We start from the raw sequence: 25,471 nt of genomic DNA on the forward strand, positions 1-25,471 counted from the left end.
TTAATAAAACCTATGGCCACCGTACCTCCAGAACTTTGTGTGTGTGTGCTTTTTTGTGGGTATGTTTTGGAGGGACGGGCCTGGGGAGAGGCATCGCAGGCTCTGAGGTCACGTTTCTGCCAAGCCTCAGAGGGCTTATAATATTGCAAAATGTATTGCGAGATTTAGCAATTTCACTAAATTTCAGTGAACTGTACACAGTGAGCAGAACATGGTGTGTGTGCCCTATTTATAGCTTCAGCATTAAAATAATCTAATGATTTTAGAGAATTTTGCAAGTGAATCTAGTGATTTTAGAATTTTGCAAATTAGCATATAAAACTGAATGGCAATGCATATTGACTTTATGCTTGGCGAACTTTTGAATCAAATGTGGGTTTTCTCATGACTCAAAAAGGGCAAATTTAGCATGGCTCCTGACCCCATGCAAATGTATTGCACATCTCTATTTAAAAGCCTGGATGTCTCCTTTCTTTGGGTAGTCAGAGCATTCATTTTAAATGTAATTGTTTCATCTCTGCAAACTTAATATTAACACATGTCGTCATTCCTTGTTTTGGTGCCAAAGAGGTAATTTACATATTTTCATACATTTGTAATTAGATAAGAGACATGGAACTGACAGGCCAACAGCTTGAACAGGTCTCTATATAATACACTACTGTACTTTTCTTAAGTTTGTGTCCCTACTAAAAATAAAGGGTGATACAGTATTCTGTTTTGGAGGTCTCTAACATCTTTAAATCATACTACTTTTAAGCTCATTTTGATGTAACTCTATAGCCTCTAAATCAAAATATTTTGACATGACATTGTTAAAAACAAATTTGGGATGCACTAAAGTTTTACATGGCACCTTTTCACATCTATTAAACCAAGATACATCTGTGGGTAGAATTAATTTTTTCCCACAAATTGTCCTGCGATGATTGATGATTATTTTAGTTTATCAAAGAATCCACTGATGGGCGTTTTACCTAATTGTAAGGTTAAAAATGTCTAATTTATACTGACAAAAAACATACTTAACATAGCATTGTACTAGTGGCTGAAAAACTCCCACGCACAATTCCAATTGAATCTTGTCAATACTGTAGCTCTAAAATTGCTTTTTTTTCTTTCCCAAACCACAAACTAATCTTACCACTAAATATATTTCCCTTCTTCTGTCCTTTCCAAAATAAAGTTCAATTTAAGTTCTTTGTCATGTGATATTAGAAATTATTTTTCAATTACAATTTTCTATACAGGAAATTAAATAGAAAAGATCATGAGTATTTAAAAAAAAATTCAATCAACTCTTAGTTTTAGATCGCAATGCTGTGGATAATTTGCAAAGTTTTCTTGAGTTGCAGAATTATAAAATTATATAGTAATATATTGTGCTTGAACTATAAATCATTATAAAGCATAAAATAGATTTCACTAATAGAGGTTGTGTGATGTACCGTTAATAATTTCAGAGCTCGATTCATCAACTGAACAGCGTGTAATGCATACTGTACAGTATATTCTTCCTTGAATGGGTTAAGTAAAATTAAGATATATAAACATATAGTAAACTTGGGCAAGTACAAATATAGATAGGTTTATTTGCTGTTATAGCAGCTGCATATTGGATTAAAAGAAAAAGACAAAAGCAGAAAGGAATAGTAGATGCCTCATTTCGCCTACCTACTTTCCTTGTGATCTCACAACTTATAGCCTGCGCTTATGTAATTGTGCACAATTTAGATATGTGACAACTGTTTATTGAATACAGCAGATCCCAAGTAAATCCAAGTAAAATATCTGTTTTCGCACTGAAATAGCATTATCGCTGTTTAATAAATAGGTCCCTTAGTCTAGACTAGACTAGTGTGCTAGTTCACACATACTGTATACTGCTGTATAAATTTAGGTTAAAAGCAGATAATGACTCATTGTTGTCTTTTCCAACTTAGTTTACTTGATTTCTGTTTCCTAAATGCATACTTTTTAAAACTTGGATATATGTATGTATATTTTTTATTAAATAGCACCATCTATGAACATAGTGCTTTACAGCAGTAAGACACGTGATATAATACGAATAAGTGCTTCATATGCAGTATAAAAGTAGACATTAGGAAAAAGAGTATCTGCCCCAAAGAGCTTAGAAGCTTACACTGATCTCTGCAGCAAAAAAAAAACTTCAGGGTCCCAAACTTTAACAAAAATACTTATCTTCCCCCCACGCAAGCGGGAGGGGTCTGCTGAAGCAGGCAAGAAAGAGTGCAGGCAGGAAAAGGGTCTGTTCCAGCGAGGTCCAGAAGTGGCCTTTGCTTTCTGTCACGAGGGAGACTCCCGGAGCGGGTAGGACCTCGGTGGCCGGAACAGCGGGAGCAGGTAAGATTGTTGGGGACACGGGCTGAGGTTGGGGGCAAGCGGCAAGTCGGATCGTCGTTAATCTAGTTAAATGGCAAGGGCCTTTAATATGGACAGGACTTCAATACAGAACAGGACTGGTACAGAAACCGATACAGGAACAGGCTGCAGCAGAAGCATAGGCATGGAGTCTGACACAAAGCAAAGGCAATGAACCAAACAGGAAGCAGGAACTATAAGCACATAGAACAGGAGCAACAAGAGGAGACAGACAGACAAACCCCAGAGGTGGGTGTTTATGCCTACTGGATGGGTAGCAGGAGGGGTTAACTCCTTCATTACCTTATTGGTAAACACTAAGGTAATGAAGGGGTTAACCCCTCCTGCAACCCTCCCGCAAGGCCTAAACACCCACCATCAGCCAAATACCTTCACCCACCCCCGCTACCAACAATAAACCGGGCACTGGTATTTATCCCTTTCATTGCCTTAGCGGTTAGCCGCTGAGGTAATGAAGCTGCCCGTAAATTTTTATTGCATAGGATTGAAGCAGGGGGTCTCCGGAGCTGATATTAGTGTGGGGCAGCTCTGGAGACTCCCGGCTTCAATCCGATGCAGGAAAAAATAAAAAATAAATTCTGTCATACTGCAAATCTCCAAGGGTGGCGAGATTAAGTTGACGAGTAGCTCGCTAGGTGACAGCCTCAATGTTCTCATCGGAGCTACTAGAATAGGGTGATTTTATAAAAAATCAGAGTTGGAGCTGTTTTTCAGCTCCCGCTCGATGTGTTTGGGCCGTAGCACTATCGCTCGGGGAGATGCACTTCCTGTACGAGTTTGGCAGGTCATCTGAGCTTTCTGAATAGCAACCTTGCCAAATCGTACGGGAAGTGCTCAAAAAGCTTGATGAGTTACCTATCGAAGCTACTAGAATAGGCCCCAATGTATCTGTGATGTATAAACCTAATTAAGTGTGTTAAAACATTATACATTTACTACGGTGCAGTTACCTTGCAAGGGACCTATCCAATTAAAAAGAGAGGTGCATAGAAGGAATTGAATGCCCCCTGAACAATATACAGTATATATAAATGAGATCACACAGATCTTGCCTAATCAGATGAAAATGTATAACATTGATATAGTAGAAAAAACAAATAGGTAGCGCTATATCCCACAGTGAGCTGGCAGCCGGTGATATAACCCTGACCCCTAGTCAGGCTATAGAAGTGGAAAAGAAGTTATATCAGTGGCGCTCAACACTGTAATGATCAAAGCAATTCTAATAGATATTATAAAATATATATTATAAAATATACAACCAGAGCCACGGAAATCGCCCGTCCGATTGGATGCTCCACGTGGTAAGGGTGAACATGTAAATATACAAAGAAATCAAATCATAGCATAATACTGTAAAACATACACATACATAAACAAACAACACTTAACAGACGCTGAGAACAACAGGTAACTAATATGGCATATCATTAATATCATAAAATACACTTATTACACATAAAATAGTACATAAAAACATATATTAGGTTCAGGCAAGATTCTCCAACTCGGGTGGGGGTACCTGCTTACCGAAAACAGGATGTAATCAGGCAATGGATAATTCAAAGAGTATCCCCTCTTATGGATAGCTGCTGCTGCTGCTGCTGCTGCTGCTGCTGTTGTTAACACCTGGGCTCAGACGAGGAGTCTCTTATGGGCAGAGACAGGTTTTTACAGCTAGCTGCGTCTGCCTCAGTCCTCTCCCAGCACTGCAGAAGCTCCAGGACCACACACACAGATACTTTCTGGTCTGCCCGGGCCACGTGCACCAAACACAGCAATGCTGAAATGTTGGATATTCCTACGCCAGCGTGTGATTTAATTGAATTGAATTGAATGCCCCTGAACAATATACAGTATATATAAATGAGATTACACAGATCTTGCCTAATCAGATGAAAATGTATAACATTGATATAGTACTGCACCGACACACTTTATTCGAGCAAATACCCAGTATGTACCTGGCAGATACCTGGAATGCGCCGCTCCTCACCTCTGACAAGCCCCGTTGCGTTTGCCTTCCCAGCCTGGGTTCATGCCTGGCTGACGGGCGGCTGATCTGTTAAATGATAATGATTAGGATTTAATAGGCTGCAATGCTTCGCGTGTCTACCAGATGGCATAAATTCACGAATTGTAATGCAGTATATATATATATACTGTGCAGTATTGCAGCCAGCGGGAATAAAATGCTTTAATCCCTGCCTGGAAAATAACCCAATGCACTCGGGCAGAAAACAGTCACAAACCTCAATACACCCGGGTATACCCGAATTCGTGGGACTAGCCGAGCTCGAATAAAGTGTGTCGCCAGTGTACCAAGAATATGGCAAGAAAGGTGGCAAGAAAGGTGGCAAGATGGGATCCGCAATGTTACTCTGATGGTAAAAATATATACTTACTAAATCAGATTAATATTTGGGTGCCTCCTAACCTGACACACAATAGCTACTCCTGAGACCCCCTGTTTCAATCCTATGTAATAAAAATACATTTACAGGCAGCTTCATTACCTTAGTGGCTAACCACTAAGGTAATGAAGGGGTTAAAGTGCCCAGTTTGTTTGGGCTACAGGGGGGTAGTGAAGGTTGGAATTGTCCCAGGATGGCGGATTAGGCCTAACGGGAGGGTTGTGGTTAATTCTGCTAAGGTAATGAAGGGATTAACCTCTCCCGCTATCTATCCGGTAGTCCTAAACACCCACCACAGGCCAAATACCACCTTCACCCATGCATAAACATTCAAATACAATATATCAACCAATACTATCCAATACAACTATTGAATGCCAGTGTGGTTACCTATGCCCTCAATGGGAGCAAAGATAACCTCAAAGACAATTAATGGGAACCTTACTACCCACCCACTCTACCCCCAACAACCTCCCCCCCAACACAAAGTGTGGATATGAATTGCCAAAATGGCAATAAATTGGCAACCTAAATAAAAACAACCACAAGATAAAATACATTACAATTCAATAAAAACGAACATTTGCCAAAAGATGCATTGATTGTAAATGTCCTTATCTTTACCCTCAAAGGTGCATAGATAAACACATTGCCAGTCAATGGGTATCCTAAAAAAAAAATACACAACTAAGTAAAATACAATCAATGTGTATCTTACCTTTGCCTGAATGAAGATTCCTCCTCCTCATCCAACAGCGGCTCCAAATCTTGCCCCACAACACAATGCTCCTCAGCAGCGTGACGTGAAGAAGTTGTAGAAGATTCATTTAGACTCTTGCTCAGTACAGAAGTGGATTATGGGTAATAGAGGCCTTTACCACTATAATGAGTGTGTTTCAATATGTTGGTTAACCTTAGAAACGACTGTATTGTCAGTTTGCTTATCTAATTATAAACTGTCTTTTCTTGCTGGCTGCATTTCTGCTATCACTCTTTTCTCACTATATGGAGGATAAACAGAAAGCCGCCAGGCAGAGCTTTTGCCCTTGATAGAAGAATAAACTTATTCTCCTGTTTAATTGTTTCATTTTATTTAGCCCAGCTTGCAAAACATATGACAATATGTGTGGTGAATAACTGTTTAGTTGCCGGAACGCAAAGTCCAAGATGAAATTATGCTCAGCCATGGAATACTCATGAGCAACACTGCAAACATTTTAAAGCTTGTGTGCAATGTCAGGACGGCTTCTTAATTAAATAGTGAGGCTTATATGGATAAGTTGTGTATTTTAGCACAATTTTAAGAGTTTCTAGGCTAGTGAGACATCCACAGTTCTCACAATATGTGGCATTCCTATAACAGTTCAAGAGTTGGCATAGTGCAGGATGGCATAGGTTAAAGTGCAAAAAGACAGTATCTTTTTTTTCTTGATTAAGCTTTCCGTCCTCCATGAGTCCCAGCCAGCCCCTGGTGTGCTGATCCTTGATAAAAAGAATCCAGAAGTAAAGGTGAAAAACGGAGCACTACCACAAGCAAAAAATCGTCACAAGGTTACTCCAATAAAAATGTCATTTATTGAAGTCTCAAGGACAACAACGTGTTTCGTGGTATGTAAGCGCTTAATTAAGGTGTATGCGAGAAAAACATTGTAGTACCTTTTAAATAGCCGTGCAGAGCTAAAAACATTACTAAATTGAGCGGTATGGCATTTTCATACCGAATGGTATCTGACTTGCGTTGACTCTTTCTGAATACCGTGATAACACAAATGTAAGATCGGTTGGGAGGTCATGCCAAATTATTCGATATGGCAGTGATTTTATCGAACCTACCACAGTAGTCCCCATAGTGTTTATAGGCAACACATATAATAAATAAACAGTGGCATACTTTAACTGTGGATCTACTGTTAACAATTTTTCCTTTCATCCAAATTAAAAATCTCAGCTTTGTATCTCTCAAAGTCCACCATCCTAAAAGATTGAGGTTTCATGTAACAGTATGTTTTTTATACTGAAACTATAGCGATCTACAAATTAATCAAAACAAGTTATATTAAAATAGAACTGTCACGGGAGACCAGGTAATTTACACCTTTTTTACCAGGATCATTCACTGAGCAAAACAAGGTCATGAAATAAATTGAAGTTTATTCGCACAAATTCGCTTTCACACAATTGGACACAAAATACAGACAAAAAGACACACTTACTTGGGGTCTGGGGTTGATAACTAGACTTTCCTATGTGTAGTGAACTCAAAATAAGAGGTTTATCCTGAATGGGACTTAGCCAGGAATCTCCTGGTTCCCAAATCGGCGTGCAATTTCACACGCCACCGCTCCCTTCTCTTCTGAGAACTTGGACTTTCTTGACCGCAAGTTACTGCCAATCCACTGGAACCTGGTAAAATTACACAGACCCCTCAAAAATTGAAATGTATTAATTTTCAAACATGAAGCGTAAAAAGGATAATTTTAGTTCAACAGTGATTGAATCTTTTTAAGGAGTCTATGATATTGCTAAGGTCTTTAAAACATATGGGTGTGTCCTTTAAAAGAAGACCACTACATGAGAAATATATTAGGATTTTTGGAAGAGTCCCAATTTAAAAGATTTTAATACATTTTTAATGTCATAAAAAAGTATGAAGTTTTATGCTAATGTAACAGTGCCAGACATCTGACTGCTTGACAGAGAGGCTAGTAGATTGCTGAAGAGCTACCTAGTGAACTGCAGCTTCAAAAGCAACCCTCATCTGCATGTCAAAGAAAAAGATTACAGTCCATTGAAGTCTTTCCAGTTGACTGACTTGGAGCTCTGTTTTGTGAATGACATCCTTATTTTCCAGAGGAGTAACAAGATTCCTAATCTAACATATCCCCAAAAATCTATGGATACTGTATGCAATCAATATAGATAAATGGTTAAATAAATATTATAGAAATAGAAAACTAAGCAAATATCCAACATTTACTATGTGCTAGAACAAGAGGTCACATACTGAAGCTGTAGAGTGGGAGGCTCAGTGGAAATATGAAGCAAACTTCTTCATGGATAGTGGGTGGATTAATGGAATAACCTCCCAGCAGAGGGGAAATCAAAACTGTCTGTGAAAGACGTAAATTTAATAAAATGCTGTCATCTTTCTTAAATTATTCTATAACGTAACATTTTAGGATTGAAGTCAAGATTATATTTATATGTCTATACAGATGCAGCGGCCGTTATTCGAACACTTCGCGCGTTGTACTGTATACCTCGGAATACCCATGTCATGGCGCGTGTGATTTCTTCCAACTGTACCACCTTTAGACGCGAGTGCAGACGAGTGCAGAAAATGGCATTTTAGTGTTCTGGTTTTTAAACACCTGAAATTGGCACAGTAGCACAGTACTGTACACATTACAATTCATTTATTTCATTGCATTTCATTGCACACAAAGAAACAGAATCCATGAAATTCAAACAAAGCAACCGCGATAAACACGTATGCCTGGGGCGATTGGCCGCGTTTATGCCGCGTGGAGTACAGCAGCGCACACGAAAGCGGTTCCGTGATTTGTTCGAATAACGGCTGCTGCATCTGTATGTCTTTTTAAGTATGTGTTTATGAATGTTGCAGCTCTATCAACATGCCTGCAGGGCCGGTGCTACCACTAGGTGACTTAGCCGGTTGCCTAGGGTGGCACATTTGTAGGGGTGGTGGTGGTAGCAGGAGGAAAGCGTGTGGCAGCGGGAGAAAGGACAGAGGAGGAGGACAGCAGGAGCAGAGCAGGACAGTAGAGGAAGACGATGGCCAGAAAGGAGCAGGCCCCAGTGGTCTGACCTGGAAGTCTTCACTGACTTCTGGTGTGCAACTGCTCTTTGGCTGTCTTCCAGTGCCATCTTGCTCTGAGCCCATGGTCCTCAGCCCTCTTCTCCAACTGCCTGCCACTGTCATTCTCCTATACTACCCTACTCCTGCTCCTCCCTCCAGACATCCTCCTCCTCTGTCCTCTTCCCCCACTGCCCTGCTCCAACTCAAATTACCAAAGCCAGGTAGGTAAGGGGAGGTGGAGGAGAGGGTGAGAGAGGAAGAGGAGGAGGTGGGGTGAGAGAAGAAAAGGAGAAGGAGGGGGTGAGAAAGAGGGTGATAAGAGGAAGAGTAGAAGATGGGGCGAGAGGAATAGGAGAAGGAGGGGATGAAGGAGGGACTGAAATGAAGAGGAGAAGGAGGGGGTGAGAGAAAGAGGAGGGGGTGAGAGAAGAAGAGGAGTAGGAGGAGGACAGGGTCCTCCTGGGAGGGAGGTGAGAGGAGGAGGAGGGGGCTTAGAGAGGAAGGGGAGGAGGGGGTGAGAGAGGAGAAGAAGGGTGTGAGAGGAAAGGAGGAGTGGGTGGTTGAGGAGGAGTGGTAGGAAGGTGAGAGAGAAGGGGTGGGAGGGCATGAGATGAGAGAGGAAGAGGAGGGGGAGGACAGGGTAATAGAGGAAGAGGAGGAGGGGCTTAGATAGGAAGAGGCAAAGGAGGGAATGAGAGAGGAGAAGGAGGGTGTGAGAGAAGAAAAGGAGAAGGAGGGGGTGAGAAAGAGGGTGATAAGAGGAAGAGTAGAAGATGGGGCGAGAGGAATAGGAGGAGGGGATGAAGGAGGGACTGAAAGGAAGAGGAGAAGGAGGGGGTGAGAGAAAGAGGAGAAGGAGGGAGGTGAGAGGAAGAGGAGGGGGTGAGAGAAGAAGAGGAGTAGGAGGAGGACAGGGTCCTCCTGGGAGGGAGGTGAGAGGAGGAGGAGGCTTAGAGAGGAAGGGGAGGAGGGGGTGAGAGAGGAGAAGAAGGGTGTGAGAGGAAAGGAGGAGTGGGTGGTTGAGGAGGAGTGGTAGGAAGGTGAGAGAGAAGGGGTGGGAGGGCATGAGATGAGAGAGGAAGAGGAGGGGGAGGACAGGGTAATAGAGGAAGAGGAGGAGGGGCTTAGATAGGAAGAAGCAAAGGAGGGAATGAGAGAGGAGAAGGAGGGTGTGAGAGAAGAAAAGGAGAAGGAGGGGGTGAGAAAGAGGGTGATAAGAGGAAGAGTAGAAGATGGGGCGAGAGGAATAGGAGGAGGGGATGAAGGAGGAACTGAAAGGAAGAGGAGAAGGAGGGGGTGAGAGAAAGAAGAGAAGGAGGGAGTTGAGAGGAAGAGGAGGGGGTGAGAGAAGAAGAGGAGTAGGAGGAGGACAGGGTCCTCCTGGGAGGGAGGTGAGAGGAGGAGGAGGGGGCTTAGAGAGGAAGGGGAGGAGGGGGTGAGAGAGGAGAAGAAGGGTGTGAGAGGAAAGGAGGAGTGGGTTGTTGAGGAGGAGTGGTAGGAAGGTGAGAGAGAAGGGGTGGGAGGGCATGAGATGAGAGAGGAAGAGGAGGGGGGTGAGATAGAATGGGGCTATAATAACATTTAAAAAATGGTTTGTCTATGGTACCGAATACCCTTGCACTGGCCCTGCATATACTGAGCAAAAGAGAGAAAAACGGAGCACTAGGTCCAAAACTGGCAAAGCCAGAAAAAAGTACAAGGATGCGTTCCCATAATAAAAAATATAGCTTATTTTAATGGATCAAAAACAAAAACCACACCAACGCGTTTCGGACTATTAATAGTCCTTTATCGTCTTGATACTTTGCTCAGTATATTCATCTGCAGGCGGAGGCACATTTAACCCGTGGAACCCTGGATACATTTGGACTTGCTGTTGATCGTGGATATTCATCCCCATGTGAGTCTATTCCAGTTTACCCACATATATTCTGGACATTGTATATCAGTTTTGTTCCATTGAAATAGATGTTTATCATACTGGTCACGGCAGGTGTTTACTATAATTATATCCTTTCTACCGTGCTGTGTGGGATTATAGTTTGCCAGTACACATCTTTTGGAATCATCTGCTACATTCATTCATTGGGTTAATTCCATTTGACAAGAATTTATCATTTTCTTAGTATTGCTGTTTTCTATTGAGCCCCATACAACGTTTTTTTCACTGGCCCTGCATGCCTGGTATATTGGAGATACCATACTATTCTTCTTTCATGGATTTCACAATGAAAACCTTATACAGATTGTGTCGATCTGAGAGGATCTGAACAGGTACTGTACATGTCCTGCTTGTTTCAGCCAAGCTCAACAGCGATTGCAGGCCATCTCTAGCTCCAGAGCTTCTGTAAAAACCTTCATACTGTATATACTTACAGTATTTGAGATCTCAGGTTTTATGAGTATCCATCTTTTCTGCAAAAGTTGCCAGCAACATGGTGTATGGCCCTGCTGGCAGCAAGAGTTATTCAGGAACCAAACATGAAAACACTGAGCCCAACTCAGTTCCACTTATGGAGGATACTGCCCAAGGACTATTTCATAGCTAAAAAACATTTTCCCCATAACAACCGTATCATAAAATGTAATCCAGTCCTTGTTTTCAAACTCTAATCCTAGTGCATTCTGTCTAGTAGTTATCCTATATCTCTTTTTAAAGCAATGACTTTGAAAACCAGAACTAGATATTAAAATTTAAATGACTTGGAGACAGGTTGACAATATAGTAAAACACATTTTTTACATCTCATGGCATATCACCTTTTACTTACTGTATCCACATATAAAGTAAGTACCCTAAAACCCCTTTTACACTGTAGTATAACGTGTAATTATTAAGCAAGCAAATGTTACCAACCGTTGCTGTCAAAATTAGCAATTACTGTATGTTAAAATGCAGTTAATAAAACAATCAAGTACAATTAATGTTGTTCATCCCTGCTGAGTCTAACATGGATGAAAAGGAAAACACAAATCAATGCAGAAATCACATTTAAAAATAATTAAATGATTTTAATGATCAATTAAAACAATATTCCTTGTGGTTTCCATGACTACAGTGACAGACAGAGACAACCTGTTCTACACCACTGTAAATGACAAAACTGTTTCCTGCTGCTGCTTTGCAATTATAGAAACTAAATTAGATTTTCCACCTTAAAAGGATTGCATTGAGGCCCTTTTACAAAGTAGGCCCCCTGCTTTTTTTTCCAGGAGGGAATGTAAACACATCCTAGAAAAAAAACTGCTTCACTCAGCATTTTCAGCTTGTTTTAATTGGCCTGGCCTGAAAGAATCTTGAATTCTGTACCGTTGCCAACCAAAATGTAAATGTGTTTGAAAGCTGAGGCACTCATGCTGCCTAAGTCTTGTTCTGTTAGCAGCAGTAACAGTAGGAAATAGTGACGTGAATCTAAAAGGAAGCCAAACTGCTGTATACAGTATTAAATAAATAAATAAAAGATAAAACATGAAAAACAATGATGGATTCTACAGACAGGTCTACCATAACATAATTTAATAATAGTTTAATTGAAATGATCTAAAAACAGTGAAATGCTATGTATTTCTGTGGAAAAGCAATGATGAACTTTACAGACAGTTTTACCATATTATGTACAGCCGTGGCCCCTTTTATTTTAAAACTTCTCGGATTTTTTCGGTGACTTTTCCCAAATGCCACGCGCCTCACTGCGTTCATGCGGCGTTCATGCCGTATTCATGTCACATTCATGCCGGCGTCACCCGCTCTTGATCTGTTTAATAATAATGGTTCGGATTTAATTTGTTGTAATTCTTTGCGTATCAGCCAGGTGGCAGATATTAATGAATTGTAATGAATTCTAATGTGTACACTACAGTTCATGTGCTTCAGTAATGTGTCGACTTGCAGGTGTTTAAAAACAGTGGTCCATTGTGAATTGACCTTTGTACTGAAGAAGTTACAATAATGTATCAATTTAGGCTTTTCATATTAAAAACTAAATGCGCAGTGTCTGGTGTTCTATTGTCCTGAGAGTTCAGAGATGAGTGCACCACTGCAGTCCGTGTTCAAAAAACCCTACATAACGTACGCTTATTTAATATGGGCTGCAATTAATGCAACAGATGATAAGATGGCCACAGCTGGTCAAATTTATCAATATTTTATCGACAATTATGACTTTTACAGGACGATTAAAAGCACAAAGCCAACCTTTTGAAAATAAATGGTTTGTGAGAGGTGTCGATAAGAAGTTGAAATCCTTGAGCCTTGTGTGGGGGGGGGGATTGGGGTAAAGCTGCATGAAGGAGTAGCTGTACTGTAGTCAAAGAAATCTTTTCAACAGGTCATCATAATGTTTTGATCCCACACCCCCAATTCAATACAAATCCCATAAAGCATGTGAATGACTAGTGTCACATTAAAAAGCTACAGTACCGATTGAATATCAGAATACCAAGAATTTTTATGCAGGCACATGTCTGGAAACGAAACAAAACAAAAAAAATTTTTCAGACTTGAACTTCCAAATGAATGTGAAGTTATACACGCATGCGCATTAATAATCAACTAGGTCCCTTCCCAAAGAGGATTACACGCAGGCGCAGAGATGTGACACCAGGCTTGGCTCGGGATGATTAAAAGCACAGAGCCAACCTTTTGAAAATGAATGGTTTGTGAGAGGTGTCGATAAGAAGTTGAAATCCTTGAGCCTTCTGTGTATGTGTGCGAGGGGGGGGGGCGAGGGGGGTAAAGCTGCATAAAGGAGTAGCTGTACTGAAGTTAAAGAAATATTTTCAACAGGTCATCATAATGTTTTGATCCCCATACCCTCAAATCAATAAAATTCACATAAAGCTACAGTACCGATTGAATATCAGAATACCAAGAATTTTTATGCAGGCACATGTCTGGAAACGAAACAAAAAAAACATCAAAACAAAAAAACTTGAACTTCCAAATGAATGTGAAGTTATACATGCATGCGCTGAAATGTGACACCAGGCTCTGTACGTTATACACGCAGGAATGTGATGACAGGTTCGGGATGATTGAAGCCAGAAAGCCATCTGGCTTTCAGAAAGCAATCTGGCTGGGAGAGGTGTACTGTACTGTAGATAAGAAGTTGAAATAGTACTTTAGCGTTGTGTGTGTGTGCAGGGGCGAGAGGGAGGGAGTGCGCTGTACTGTATGAGCCGAAATGTGATACTGTAACACGCCTATGCATTTCAACAATGTTCAAATGAGGCACAGTACTGTACAGTACACGCATAATATAAAAACAGTATGAAAAGAAGTAAAAGTACTGATTTCAAAATAATACAGCAGATATAGAAATGTGTTAATTTTATATTCGAAGAAGACGCAATGTTATATTTTTGTAATACTGTATACTGTAAATCTTCCATTTTACAAATACTGCGCGCGCACACACAGACTTGCAGAAAATGTACGGCTGAACTGTAGGTTGAATGGCTATTTATATTATATATATAAAAAGAATGACTTTTAAGACAACAGCTCGCGAACACCCACCTGTGTTTTTAGACGGTATTGCAGTATAGCAGACAGCGCTAAAAATCAAAGCGCTAACATACCGGAAACCGCTCCAGAAAAAAAGAAAATATACCGCATCTGCCCGCGGTTATCAGAGCGCCGCGGATCTGGCCACATTAGGATAAAGGCGGCCGCAGCTGTATGTATGTATTTATATCATTATTTGTATACTATAGCGCCATCCATGTAAATACCTGTATAGCTTCCCAGCAGTAACAGATTTAAAAAAATAGCATGCTATGTAATTTATAAATGGAATATGTGCTTCAAACTTAAACATACACATTAAGTAAAGGAGTCCCTGTCCCAAAGAGCTAACAATCTATTTGGTATCTAGGGAGAATCTACAGTACAGAGACGGAAGGCGTTATTGTAAGGACATATGTAATGAAAATGATAGAGCTACATAAATGCGTTAGCTAAAGAGGTGAGTTTTGAGATGGGCCCTGATGATGGAGAAAAAAGAATGATTGGCAGGTAATGAGGGAAAGGGCATTTCATAGCTGCAGGGCATTAAGTGAGGGGTTTTAGGTGGCAGAGGGGGTTAGATACAATAGGGGTAGATAGAAGACCTCCTGTAGCAGAATGCAAGAGGCGAGCAGAGGAACAGAGAGTAGGGCTGAGATATACGGAAAAGCAGAGGTATATAGCCCTGAGAGAGAGGAGGAGATTTTTGTAATATGGGACTTAGAAAGCGATGAGTGGGATTTTAGTAGAGATGGGTGAATTATTCTTCCATATTTTAATTCACGGTGAATACCTACTGTTTATGGAGTTTTTTCTTATTTATGTAAATTTGGAATGTTGTTAGTGCTTTAAAAAACTTTTTTTGTTTAATTCGATGATTGGTAAATATTCAAAAACTCACCAGATTTTTGTTGTTGTTGAGAATAATTAAAAATTTAAAACAAATGCAGAAAATATTAGAAAATTGGAGAGTATTTGTAATTTAATAATAATAATATATTCAAATATTAGAGAATTTGGAAATGTAAAAAAAAATTGAAAATTAAACCATGAATCCAATTTCATCACAATCGCCCATCTCAAGATTTCAGCAAGAGAGGCAGAGACAGAGAGAATTAAGTGGTTCTATGAGTAGCATTTAGGATAGTTTGTAGGGGAGAAAGGTTAAAGTCAGGCAGGGCAGACAGTAGAATGTTACAAAATACAATAGTCAAGATGGGGGAGAAAAAGAGCAGCAACAGAAATGGTTATGGCAACAGCATGAATGTGAGAGGAGAATGTGAGTAAGTAGTTAAATGTGACACCTATGCAGAATGTTTTTGTTACCAGGTGTATGATAGTGCCAGGCTTGGGATTAAGTGATGCTTCATGTACAACATGTTAAGTTTATATTGGTGTAAGACCATTCAGGATGATATTGTGGAGTGATATTTAAAGACTTTGGTCTGGACAGCAGATGTTATATGTAGAATTGGAAAGCAATATTTTGTGTCAACAGCATAGAGGTGATATTTAAAACTAAAAGATGTGATGAAGCCTTAACAGAGTGAGTACAGAGAAAAGAGAAGCGGACAGACCCGTTGGGTGCAAGCAAAGAGAGATCAACAGAGGAAAATGTGGTAGCAAAATAGACATTGAAAAGAAAGGAGAGAAGTAAGAGGAAATCCAGGCTAGAGATTTGTTATCGATACCAAGAGCATAGAAAATGTGAAGGAGAAGAGATTGTCCACAGTATCAAAAGCAGCAGAGAAGTCTGGTAATTTGACATTAATCTTTAGCAGCATGAAAGGTAATATTTGTGGTTAGCATTGTTTCAGTGAAGTGAGCAATGTGAAAACCAGATTGTAAAGTGCTAAGAGAATAAGAGTTAAGGAAATGGAGCAAGTGAGAGAATACAATTGTTCAAGGCGTTGGGTAGCAAATGGTTGGAGTGAGACAGGCGATTGTTAGAGAGAAAGGTAGGGTCAAATGTGTTCATTTTGAGAATCGGTGTAATTATTGCATGCTTGAAGGAGGTGGGTAAACTACCAGAGGGGAGAGATGAGTTGAAAATGTAGGTAAATGTAGGAATTAGAGTGGAAGCAAGAGGTTTGAAGAGATGGGATAGAATGGGGTCCCGAGAGAAAGTGGTAAAGAGGCAGAAGCAGAGCAACAGAGACACTTCCTCCTCTGTGACAGAGGTAAATGAGTCAAGCAAGGCTGAAGGAGAGTTAGGAAGAGGAGGTATAGAATAAGAGGAGGTTAAAAAGGGGATGCCTTGGTCAATGGAATACACAATACAGTAGTATTCAAATGTCAACAAAGCCTTGAAGTATACTGTAGGATAAAAGCAACTTACAGAGCAAGGTCTGAAGAGAGAGTCAAAGGTAGAAAAGAGGTGCCATGAACTAAATCTGAGAGTGTTGAAAGAAAACTACTGTAGCTTTGTTATCTTTTGGAAAAAGCAAAGTTGAAACAAGATAGGAGGAATTTCTAGTAGTGGAAGTAAGTGATAATATGAGATTTCATCCAGAGGCATTCATGGGAGCGAGTGCAAGAGCACAACATGTGTGTATGACAGATTGGTCAACTTTAAGGCTAGAGGGGTGAGAGTATCAGGGTGGAAGGGAGAAATGTATAATAATTTTAGAAAAAGTTGTTTGGATCAGTCGAGAAACAGTGAGGAAAGAAGGATGAGTGCAAGGGGAGATCTAGAGCTGGAAGGTTAATGAAATCTACAATACACAAGGTCAAGATAGTGTCAAGATACCCCTTGTTGGGGGTACTGATTGCATTCCATTGGTGAAGGCCAAATAAAGTGGTTAGGGAGAGATAGTGGGATGCCAAAGGAACAGTGGGGTCATCAAATTGGCAACTGTAGTCCCCAGGGAGAAAATAAGGGGATTTAGAGTAGAGAAAGAAGGAGAGCCAAGATTCAAAGTTAGAAAGTAAGGAGGAAGTGGAATGAGTAGAGGTAAGTGGTCAATAAATGACAGTTACCAGTGGAGCGCAGAGAGAAGAGCTGGATAGTATGAGCCTCAAAGAAAGAAAAGAGTGAGGGAGGCATAGAAAATGGCCAGTAGCAGCAGAGGAAGGAAACAGAAAGGCCCATACCTCCACCCCTGCTCTCAGGGAGAGTTGTGTGATAAAGAGAAAGGTCTGCAAGAGAATGCAGATTCAAGTACATAGTCAAGTCAGATTGAGAGAACCCCCATTTCAGTTATAGCAAGAAGGCGCAAAGAGCAAAGAAAAGGTAATATTACAAAGTGAACAGGCATGCTAAAGGACACAGGAGAAATGTGAGGGGTGGGAGGTAAGCAGTGAATTGTTATGAGATTAGAGTGATTGATACCACAAGGAGAGCAAGTTGAAAGTATGAGGCAAAGACTGGAGCAAGTAGAAAATAAAGTCCAGGTTTGAGAGAGATAACCCACAAACGCACAAAGTAGAGTACAGTAAAAGTATGGAACGAAATAGGAGGTGTGAGAAAAATGTGCTTGTGTGTATTAGTATAAGGAGTACTGCTGAGTGGTAAAAGAGTGCGCAAGGTGGAAAGGAGTTTATGAGAACAGAGAAAAGGAAAAGAATACAGATATGGACATATATACTGTATACACATGGAATTAAAAGGGAAGTGAGGAAGGTGGAAGGAGCGGTACAGTTTGGACAAAAGTGATGTGAGCGCAAACAAAAGGGATAACAAAGGAGGCCTATTTGGATAGCAATGTAAGGTAGGTCTTGACAAGGGATGAGGGCTGGGCATATTATAGAGGTAACAATAGGTAAAAGAGCAGGATATGATGGGTTAAAAACAGTAAGATGAAAATGATCTTGTTCTTGAATGTTGATTGAACAGATGTTGTTTACTCACATACATGAAGCTGTGGTTTTCTTGAGTTTTGGATATGGGTTGTCTTTTTCAACTTATTCCAACTCACATTAAACTCAAGTTTAACTCCAGTTCACCAGCAAACAAGGCATTGCCACCCCTCACACTTTCCCCAGAGATACCCCAAATATATGGACATAGTCTTGGTTTGCTTTTACCCTAATTGAAAGATTTCTCCATTTGACTTAATCTAAATTCAGTGAGAAGCTATGTTTTTGTGTGGATGAAAGCAAATTAAATAATGTCAAAAGTGGCTAATGAAAGTCAAAACTGTTTTTCATTAGCAAAAGTTAAAGTTATAGACAATCTGGATTCAACGAATCAAAATGTATTCAGTCAAATGTCATTAATATCATTCAAAAAAATGAATTAGAAAATAGACTGTAATTCTATTTTTATTAAAACATTTTTCTTATAGTATGTTTAAGAAGCAAAGCAAGATGGGAACAGCACTGCCGTAAGCTTAAGAGTTTGCAAATGACAAGGAATATAACAAATGGTGTCTACGATATTAATTCTGGGGTACACCTCGCAAGTAGACTTGAAATGCCCTTGACAGTGTGGGAACCATGTAATTTTAACCAACTGTTCTTTGTCTGCATTACTCATTAATGTGCAACCACAATCTTAAGGGCTGTCAATCTGGAATGTTTCCAAGCACTAAAGTCTTTGACAAAGTAAAATGGGAAATGAAGGTGCCATGGAAGAATAGGCAAATAGAAGAGAGGGGAGTTACAGATTTGAAGCAGCTGCACCTAGATTACAAATAATAGTTTAAATACCAAAAAAAGGACCAGGGTGAGACTGATTTACAAGGTTTGTTTGAAATTCTCTAAATCTGATGTCCACTTTTTATTTACCAAGAGACTTAAACATTTTGTTTGCATGTTTGTTTTCTATACATCAGGTTCTATCATTAAAAAAAGGAAACTGCCCAGGGAAGTATATTGTTTTAGTTATTTTTCAGCACCCTTACAAAAGTAGTTGTACTGTGCTATATTTCATGAAATTCTATACATTTAAATCCCCAAATTGATTAACTTCCTTTTAAAACAGGAATTAATAATATTTTTGTTATATAGCGCTGAAAACATATGCATTGCTGAACATAGAACGTTCCATGAATATTGTATTCCTGCCTTCAAGAGCTTAAAATTGGGGTTTAAACTATCTAGCTGTGTTACCATACATTTTTCTGTCATCTATATATAGCAAGTAAAAAATGATGGGAAATGACATTGATTTGTAGAATAGCTCAAACTTTCTCTACCCTAAACAATATTGCCATGGCAACTCCCTATTACACTGTGTTCAAAAGTTCATAACCTAAATGTGCTTTAAAATTTTGAAACAAAACAAACAATGATTTTTAAAGAGCAAGAATAATACCTTAACTTTTTAGGGGCTAGCCTTCCTTCAAAAGGGTGCAGTGACTGACTGTAACTAACATGTTTATATTAGTTTGGACACATTATAACAAAACAACTCATGCATTGTGATCATGCATTTGCAATACCACAGTTAGTGAGCGCCTGTATATTCTGTAGATAAAATAAAGTGAACCTTTCCCTACATTGGAAGAAAATCATTATTTAATCCCCCAGTCAACCCAGATTGTGTAACCTTTGCGAAATGTGTTAGATAACATTAATCCCAATATGCAAATACACATACAAAGATTATAATTTTTCTTTTTAAACAGTGTACTTTATAGTTTCATGTTTTATGGTTCATTGAAAGGTATCACACACTGTCACACTGAAACATATTCAGGTTTAGTACAGTCCTACAACTTTGCACAACAATATATAAATAAAAAGCTGTATCCATTTTAAATAATTACTGGCTTTTCTTGGGCTTTAGATGCAATAAATACAGGTGAGAGAACTAAATAGCTGAAGGTTACATTGCAGACCCATAGCCCTCTTTACAAAAAAACAAAGAAAAAGAAGTGCAAACTCCCATAAATTAGTGTGATCATGGTTTATTATACCAAAAAGTTCAAGTATCAAACAGTCTCCAAAAATTATAGCCCGTGTGGTTAACAAATAAATAAAAAAAAATTAAAAAAATGAATGATAAAATCAAACATTGAAACAAAAATATAGGAGAGAAAAAGAACACATCAGTGGATACAAAAATAAAAATGCAGCTGATACAGTTGTAATTCAATCAGATAAAGCATAGTATATAGATACAAATACCCTTACAGGATCAATAATGAAATAACAGTTAATCTGTGTATGGTAATCAGATGTTGTGACCGATGGTAATGTATCTGTTTCAACACACAATGGTATAGGTTAAGTGAGCAAAGAAAGGGGAGCTCCAACTCGGCTACATAGGAGTTCTCTACCAAATGGGGTTGTGCTCTCGCTGCACGCAGGTGTGATTGTGTGGTGGAGGACAGGGGATGAACGGGAACTCCAAATGTGATATGGTTCAGCTTACAGCCCTTGTGATGAATAAGCAATTAAAATGTAGGCAGTGAGGTAAAGTATTCAAAAAGTGTACTGCGCCTGTTCTTGCACCAAGAGGCAAGATATCTAATGTGCTGGCTTGCGTCCTGGATCGAATTATTGTTTCCAAGTTAGCCGTGCGTGTTTCTTCACATAGCGACTTTTTCATGGATGTCCTTGTACTAGTGGGAGGGTGTTTTATAGTTGTAAGTGTAGAAATGCCAACAGGTGTTGGTTGATTGATAAATACTGGTACATTATTAACAAAAATGATACAAACAAATACATTGGATTGTCATGAAATATATACAAAACATATATGTGTGTAAGATATATGTAAAATAATGCAAAGATATACTAGCGTAACCTCGGTATACTGTACACCAAAATGGTTCTCTATAATTTTATAGGTAGATGTATATTTGTAATGATGGGGATGTTAAATCAGCTCCAAACTGTAGTGAGTGGGAAAAAAAAGAAAAAAGGGGGAAGGAATGGAATTGGAATATAAATGGAAAACAAAAAAATGGACGTATATGAAAACAGGGGGATAATATAAAAATACCGTTTGGTACTTCAACTTTTTGTTATAATAAATCAGAATCATGCTATGGGACTTTACACTTCTTTTTATTTGTTTTTGCAGATTTCTTTTCTGGACCTGGTCGGTGTATTTTGAGGCTGAAGACTCTTCTTAAGACCCTTTTCAAAGCACCATCTGTTTTTTCACAAGCACATTATTTTGACAGTATAGACAAAAAAGAAAAAAAACGGTGCCTTACAAGTCTAGAAAAGTATAAGTCCTGGAAGTCCAATAAGGAATGGAGAAAATGTCCAAAAGACCCTTCTAATCCTTTGCTACCAGATGGTCAGATATAGTTTCGGCCGTGCGTTCCGTGATAGCTAAATGATCAGACCAGCGCTGCACAGCAAGCATGTCAAACTCGCAGCCCCGCGGGCCGCATGCAGCCCACAACGAATATCTTTGCGGCCCAGCCAATATGTCCCGGTTACGGCGGCGGTGAGGAGGATGCGGCAGCTGGTAAGTATTCTCTCTATTCTGAACATAGAGAATACTTACCAACTGCCGCATCCTAACTGTACTAATCAGTGTTTTACCAGGCAGCCTAGCCCCCCACTAGGGGGTTAACTCCTATAGAAGTCTTATTATTTATTCACTCACCTTTAGCGCTAACATCGCACCACCTCTCTTTTTTCTGTTTTAACATTATTTTGACAAGTACTTTTTAAGACTTTGTCTTTATTATTGGGAACTGATTTTGATTTGTATTTTACAATAATGTGTTTACACATTTTGCACACACACACACACACACACACACACACACACACACACACACACACACACACACACACACACACACACACACACACACACACACACACACACACACACACACACACACACACAGCTATCTTTGCTGCTCTCTTTCCTGCAATAACCCTCTCTTAGCTTAATTTTGGTTGTTTTCAATAGAACAGGTATTAAAATCAGGGATTTGTTGTGTTTTAATGCTTCTAATCAACACCTCACACTATACCCCCTACCTTCCCCCTCAAAAAAGGGTGGCAATTCCTAACTCTCACAGAGCCCCCTGCTTAATAACAACATGTCTAAGTGGGGATCCTGTTTATTTATTTCAAACTTTTTATAATGCTCTCCTCACCCGGAAGCTCAGTAATAGAGTACATGTAGGAGCCTAGTGAGGTCTCCTATCTCAGACATACAACCAAAACCAAGGAGAACATATGGGGGAAAGGTGAGCAGGACTAACACGGAACAGGAAAGGTGGCTACCAGGGTTATTCAATTGAGGAATCCTGTCTGGACCTAAAAAATGCCTCTTGGCTGCCCTAGTTAGTGGCCAATATGCCCTTAGAAACACCCTTTCTAAAGGATTATTTTAGTGGTAAGAACCCTGCCTTTGACACAGGTCCACCAAGTTTGATTCCCAATGTTAGCTGTGACCTTGGGTAAATCACTTTATCTTCCTATGCCTCAGGCACTAAAAATTAGATTGTAATATATATATATATATTTTTCTGGCTATTTACTTTAATTTTAGTTGTTTCATATGGTTAGTATGTTCCCTTTTTAGTGACTTAAAAGCACGTCAAACCATGCAGCCAAAAAAAAAAAAAACACTTAATTATTTACCGCTTGCATCGTAAGTATAAAAACAATTGCAATATTTAGTAGTTAATAACTCTAGTAATATATAAATAACAAGTAACTCTTTCTATAACTTTCTATTCTTTCATATTACCACGTTCCAATGTGTTTCCTAATGCCCACAGTATGATAAAAAGGGAGCAAAGTACCATGACGTGAACAGAAACACACAGGGGGATTTTACTGTATATAAAGCATTGCTATAAGTAATTTTGTCATAAAACAGACGCAGCAATGCACATCCAATATCACAAATTATTTAGTTTGCTTCTATATGATTTTTCTACTCAGAATTATGGGTCATTTAGTTAAATCTTTGGGCCGAAATATTCTGTATCAAGCCCGCAACCACGTCAAGGTACACTGGCGACACACTTTATCGCAGTGCGGCCAGATCCGCAAGCCGGGAGATTTCCCGGCTTGCTAGTGGCCGCCCCTCGGCGTGCCGCGCGTCATAGACGCGCGGTCACGCGTCTTCGGGAGCCTGCGCCCCCTGCACGCGCGTCCAGGGCTCCCCGAGGGAGCCCTGGTGTCCCGCGATCTGCGGGACGGCGGCAGGGGGTTCCGGGGGACCCGGCGGACCCGGCAGCGGGAGGGAGAGCGCCCCGATCGGAGGGCGCTCTTCCGCTGTTTCGGCGCGCGCCCGTCACACTCGGGCGCGCGCCAGGCTACTGCTGCGGCACAGAACGGGCAAATGCTCGAATAAACTGTGCCGCAGCAGTAGACCCTATCACCAGGTCCTTCACTACCAAATTTATATTGTGCCCTTTTGTGTTTTATTTAATTATTTATAAAATGTTTTACCAGGAAGTAGTGCATTGAGAGTTACAATACCTCTTGTTTTGAAATATGTCCTGAGCACAAAGTTATGATGACAATACACAGTTACTGTACATTAAATGAACAGATGTTATATTGTACTGTACATTCAATTTAAAGACAATTCAAGGCCAGTAAAAGATAATACACGTTTTTGGTCATTATAAGAGCATTTTAAACATCAGCGAATGGCAGTAAACAGCTGACACCTTTTGGCTGCCCTTCAGCTGCCGGCGTTGTGGAGTCTTGAGTAGTCTCATATCAAAGAAAGTCCTGACAAAGTGATTGCTTCCAGCTGCTAACAGATCCAGGAAAGGAGATGAAAGAGATTGGTAATAAATTGTGGACCCCGGATTAGGTAGGAAATCACCAGATATTGAAAAAATATAAAAACTTTATTGGATTACTAGCTAAGAGACTCTCCGCTTCCCCTCTCTCTCAGCTCTCCCCCCCCCCTGCACATCTCCGGTCTCCCGCCCCCCCCCCCCCCCCGCAACTCCGGTCTTGCCCCCCCCCTCTGCGCAGCTCTGCCCCCCCCCCCGCGCAGCTCTGGTCCGCCCCATGCGCAGCTCTGGTCCCCCCCCTGTCACATACACAGTGAGACACACACACAGTGTCATACACACACACACACACACACTGTCACGCACACACACTGTCACACACACACACAGAGTGGAACGTCCGGCGATCCGAACAGGCGGCTCCCCACCTCCCGCCAGCCGTGACTGCGCACCACCACCCCCCCCGCGCCCATCTCCCTTCCCACGCGGGCAAGCAAGGGAGCGCCGTGGGGAAGGGGACCAGAGGGAAGGGCATGTCCCGCGTGGCCGCCACTGCCCTGTCCCCCCCCCCTTGCTGGCATCCTGCAGCGTGTGGCGGGTCACTGCGGGTGGGGGGGATTGTTGTCGTGCTCACCTCGGTCCCCTTCATGCATGACCCCCTGACGGTGTGCTGTATGGATCTCCCTGTACCCCACCTCCCATACCTGCAGGACCCCCTGATGCTGTGCTGTGAGGGAGACAGCACAGACACTACCTGCATGCTGCTGCTGGCCGGGGCTCGGGTGAGCCTGGTGGATTCCCTGGGGGGAGCCGGCAGGGAGGTGAGCTGGGGGGGTGATGGGTGCGGGGGTAATGGGGGGGGGGAGCCGGTGGTCCGGGCTGCTGGGTGAAGAGGACAGTGGCCGGGTGGTTGTGCGTGTGTGTGTGGCAGTTGGGTGAGGCCAAGGGGGAAGATGAGCTGCGGGTGAGGAGGAGAAAAGAGTGACAGTTGGGTGACATCATAGAGCCACGCAGGCCAATGAGAGGCGTGTGGGGCGGGGCAGGGATATGGACCAATCTGATTGGCCAGAGGCTGAGTGACAGACCCACGGACCAATCAGATTCACCACATCTAGGAACAATCTCACAAAATTCAATTTTATATATATAGATGCTATAAACAAGGGAAAAAAAAGAAATGCATGATCAAATACCTGTAGGAGTCTTTATATTTTTTCATCATCTGGTGAGTTCCTACCAAATCATGGGTCCGCGATTTACCACCGATCTATTCCAACTCCTTTGCTTGATACACTCTAATAACAGGGGCACTCGCAGGAAATTTGGTCATCTAAACAGCTGACAAACTATACCACTGAAGCACGCTGACGTTGTGAAGAGAAGGAGCAGATACTGTTCCACAGCTGCTACACAAGACGGTTCCTGACAACACCCACAATCCTGGTTCTCATGAGGAGGTACGCTAATACCTTAGTAATTCAATGGGGAAAGGGAAGAGGGAAGAATGGTCCTGCTCAGCTAACAAGTTGAACTTTCAGGAGTGATGCTATCTGGGATAAAGAATATTTGTATTTATGAGAGAGAATGATTCCATATGATGCACTCATCTCCTCTAGTGATAAAATAACAAATGTTATTAATTATGTAGAAAACAGAAAATTCAATTAATACCTGAATAATATCGTCTGCCATGCTAAACTAT

This window comes from Ascaphus truei, chromosome 6 (genome assembly GCF_040206685.1).
Source record: "Ascaphus truei isolate aAscTru1 chromosome 6, aAscTru1.hap1, whole genome shotgun sequence".
NCBI classification, from domain to species: domain Eukaryota; kingdom Metazoa; phylum Chordata; class Amphibia; order Anura; family Ascaphidae; genus Ascaphus; species Ascaphus truei.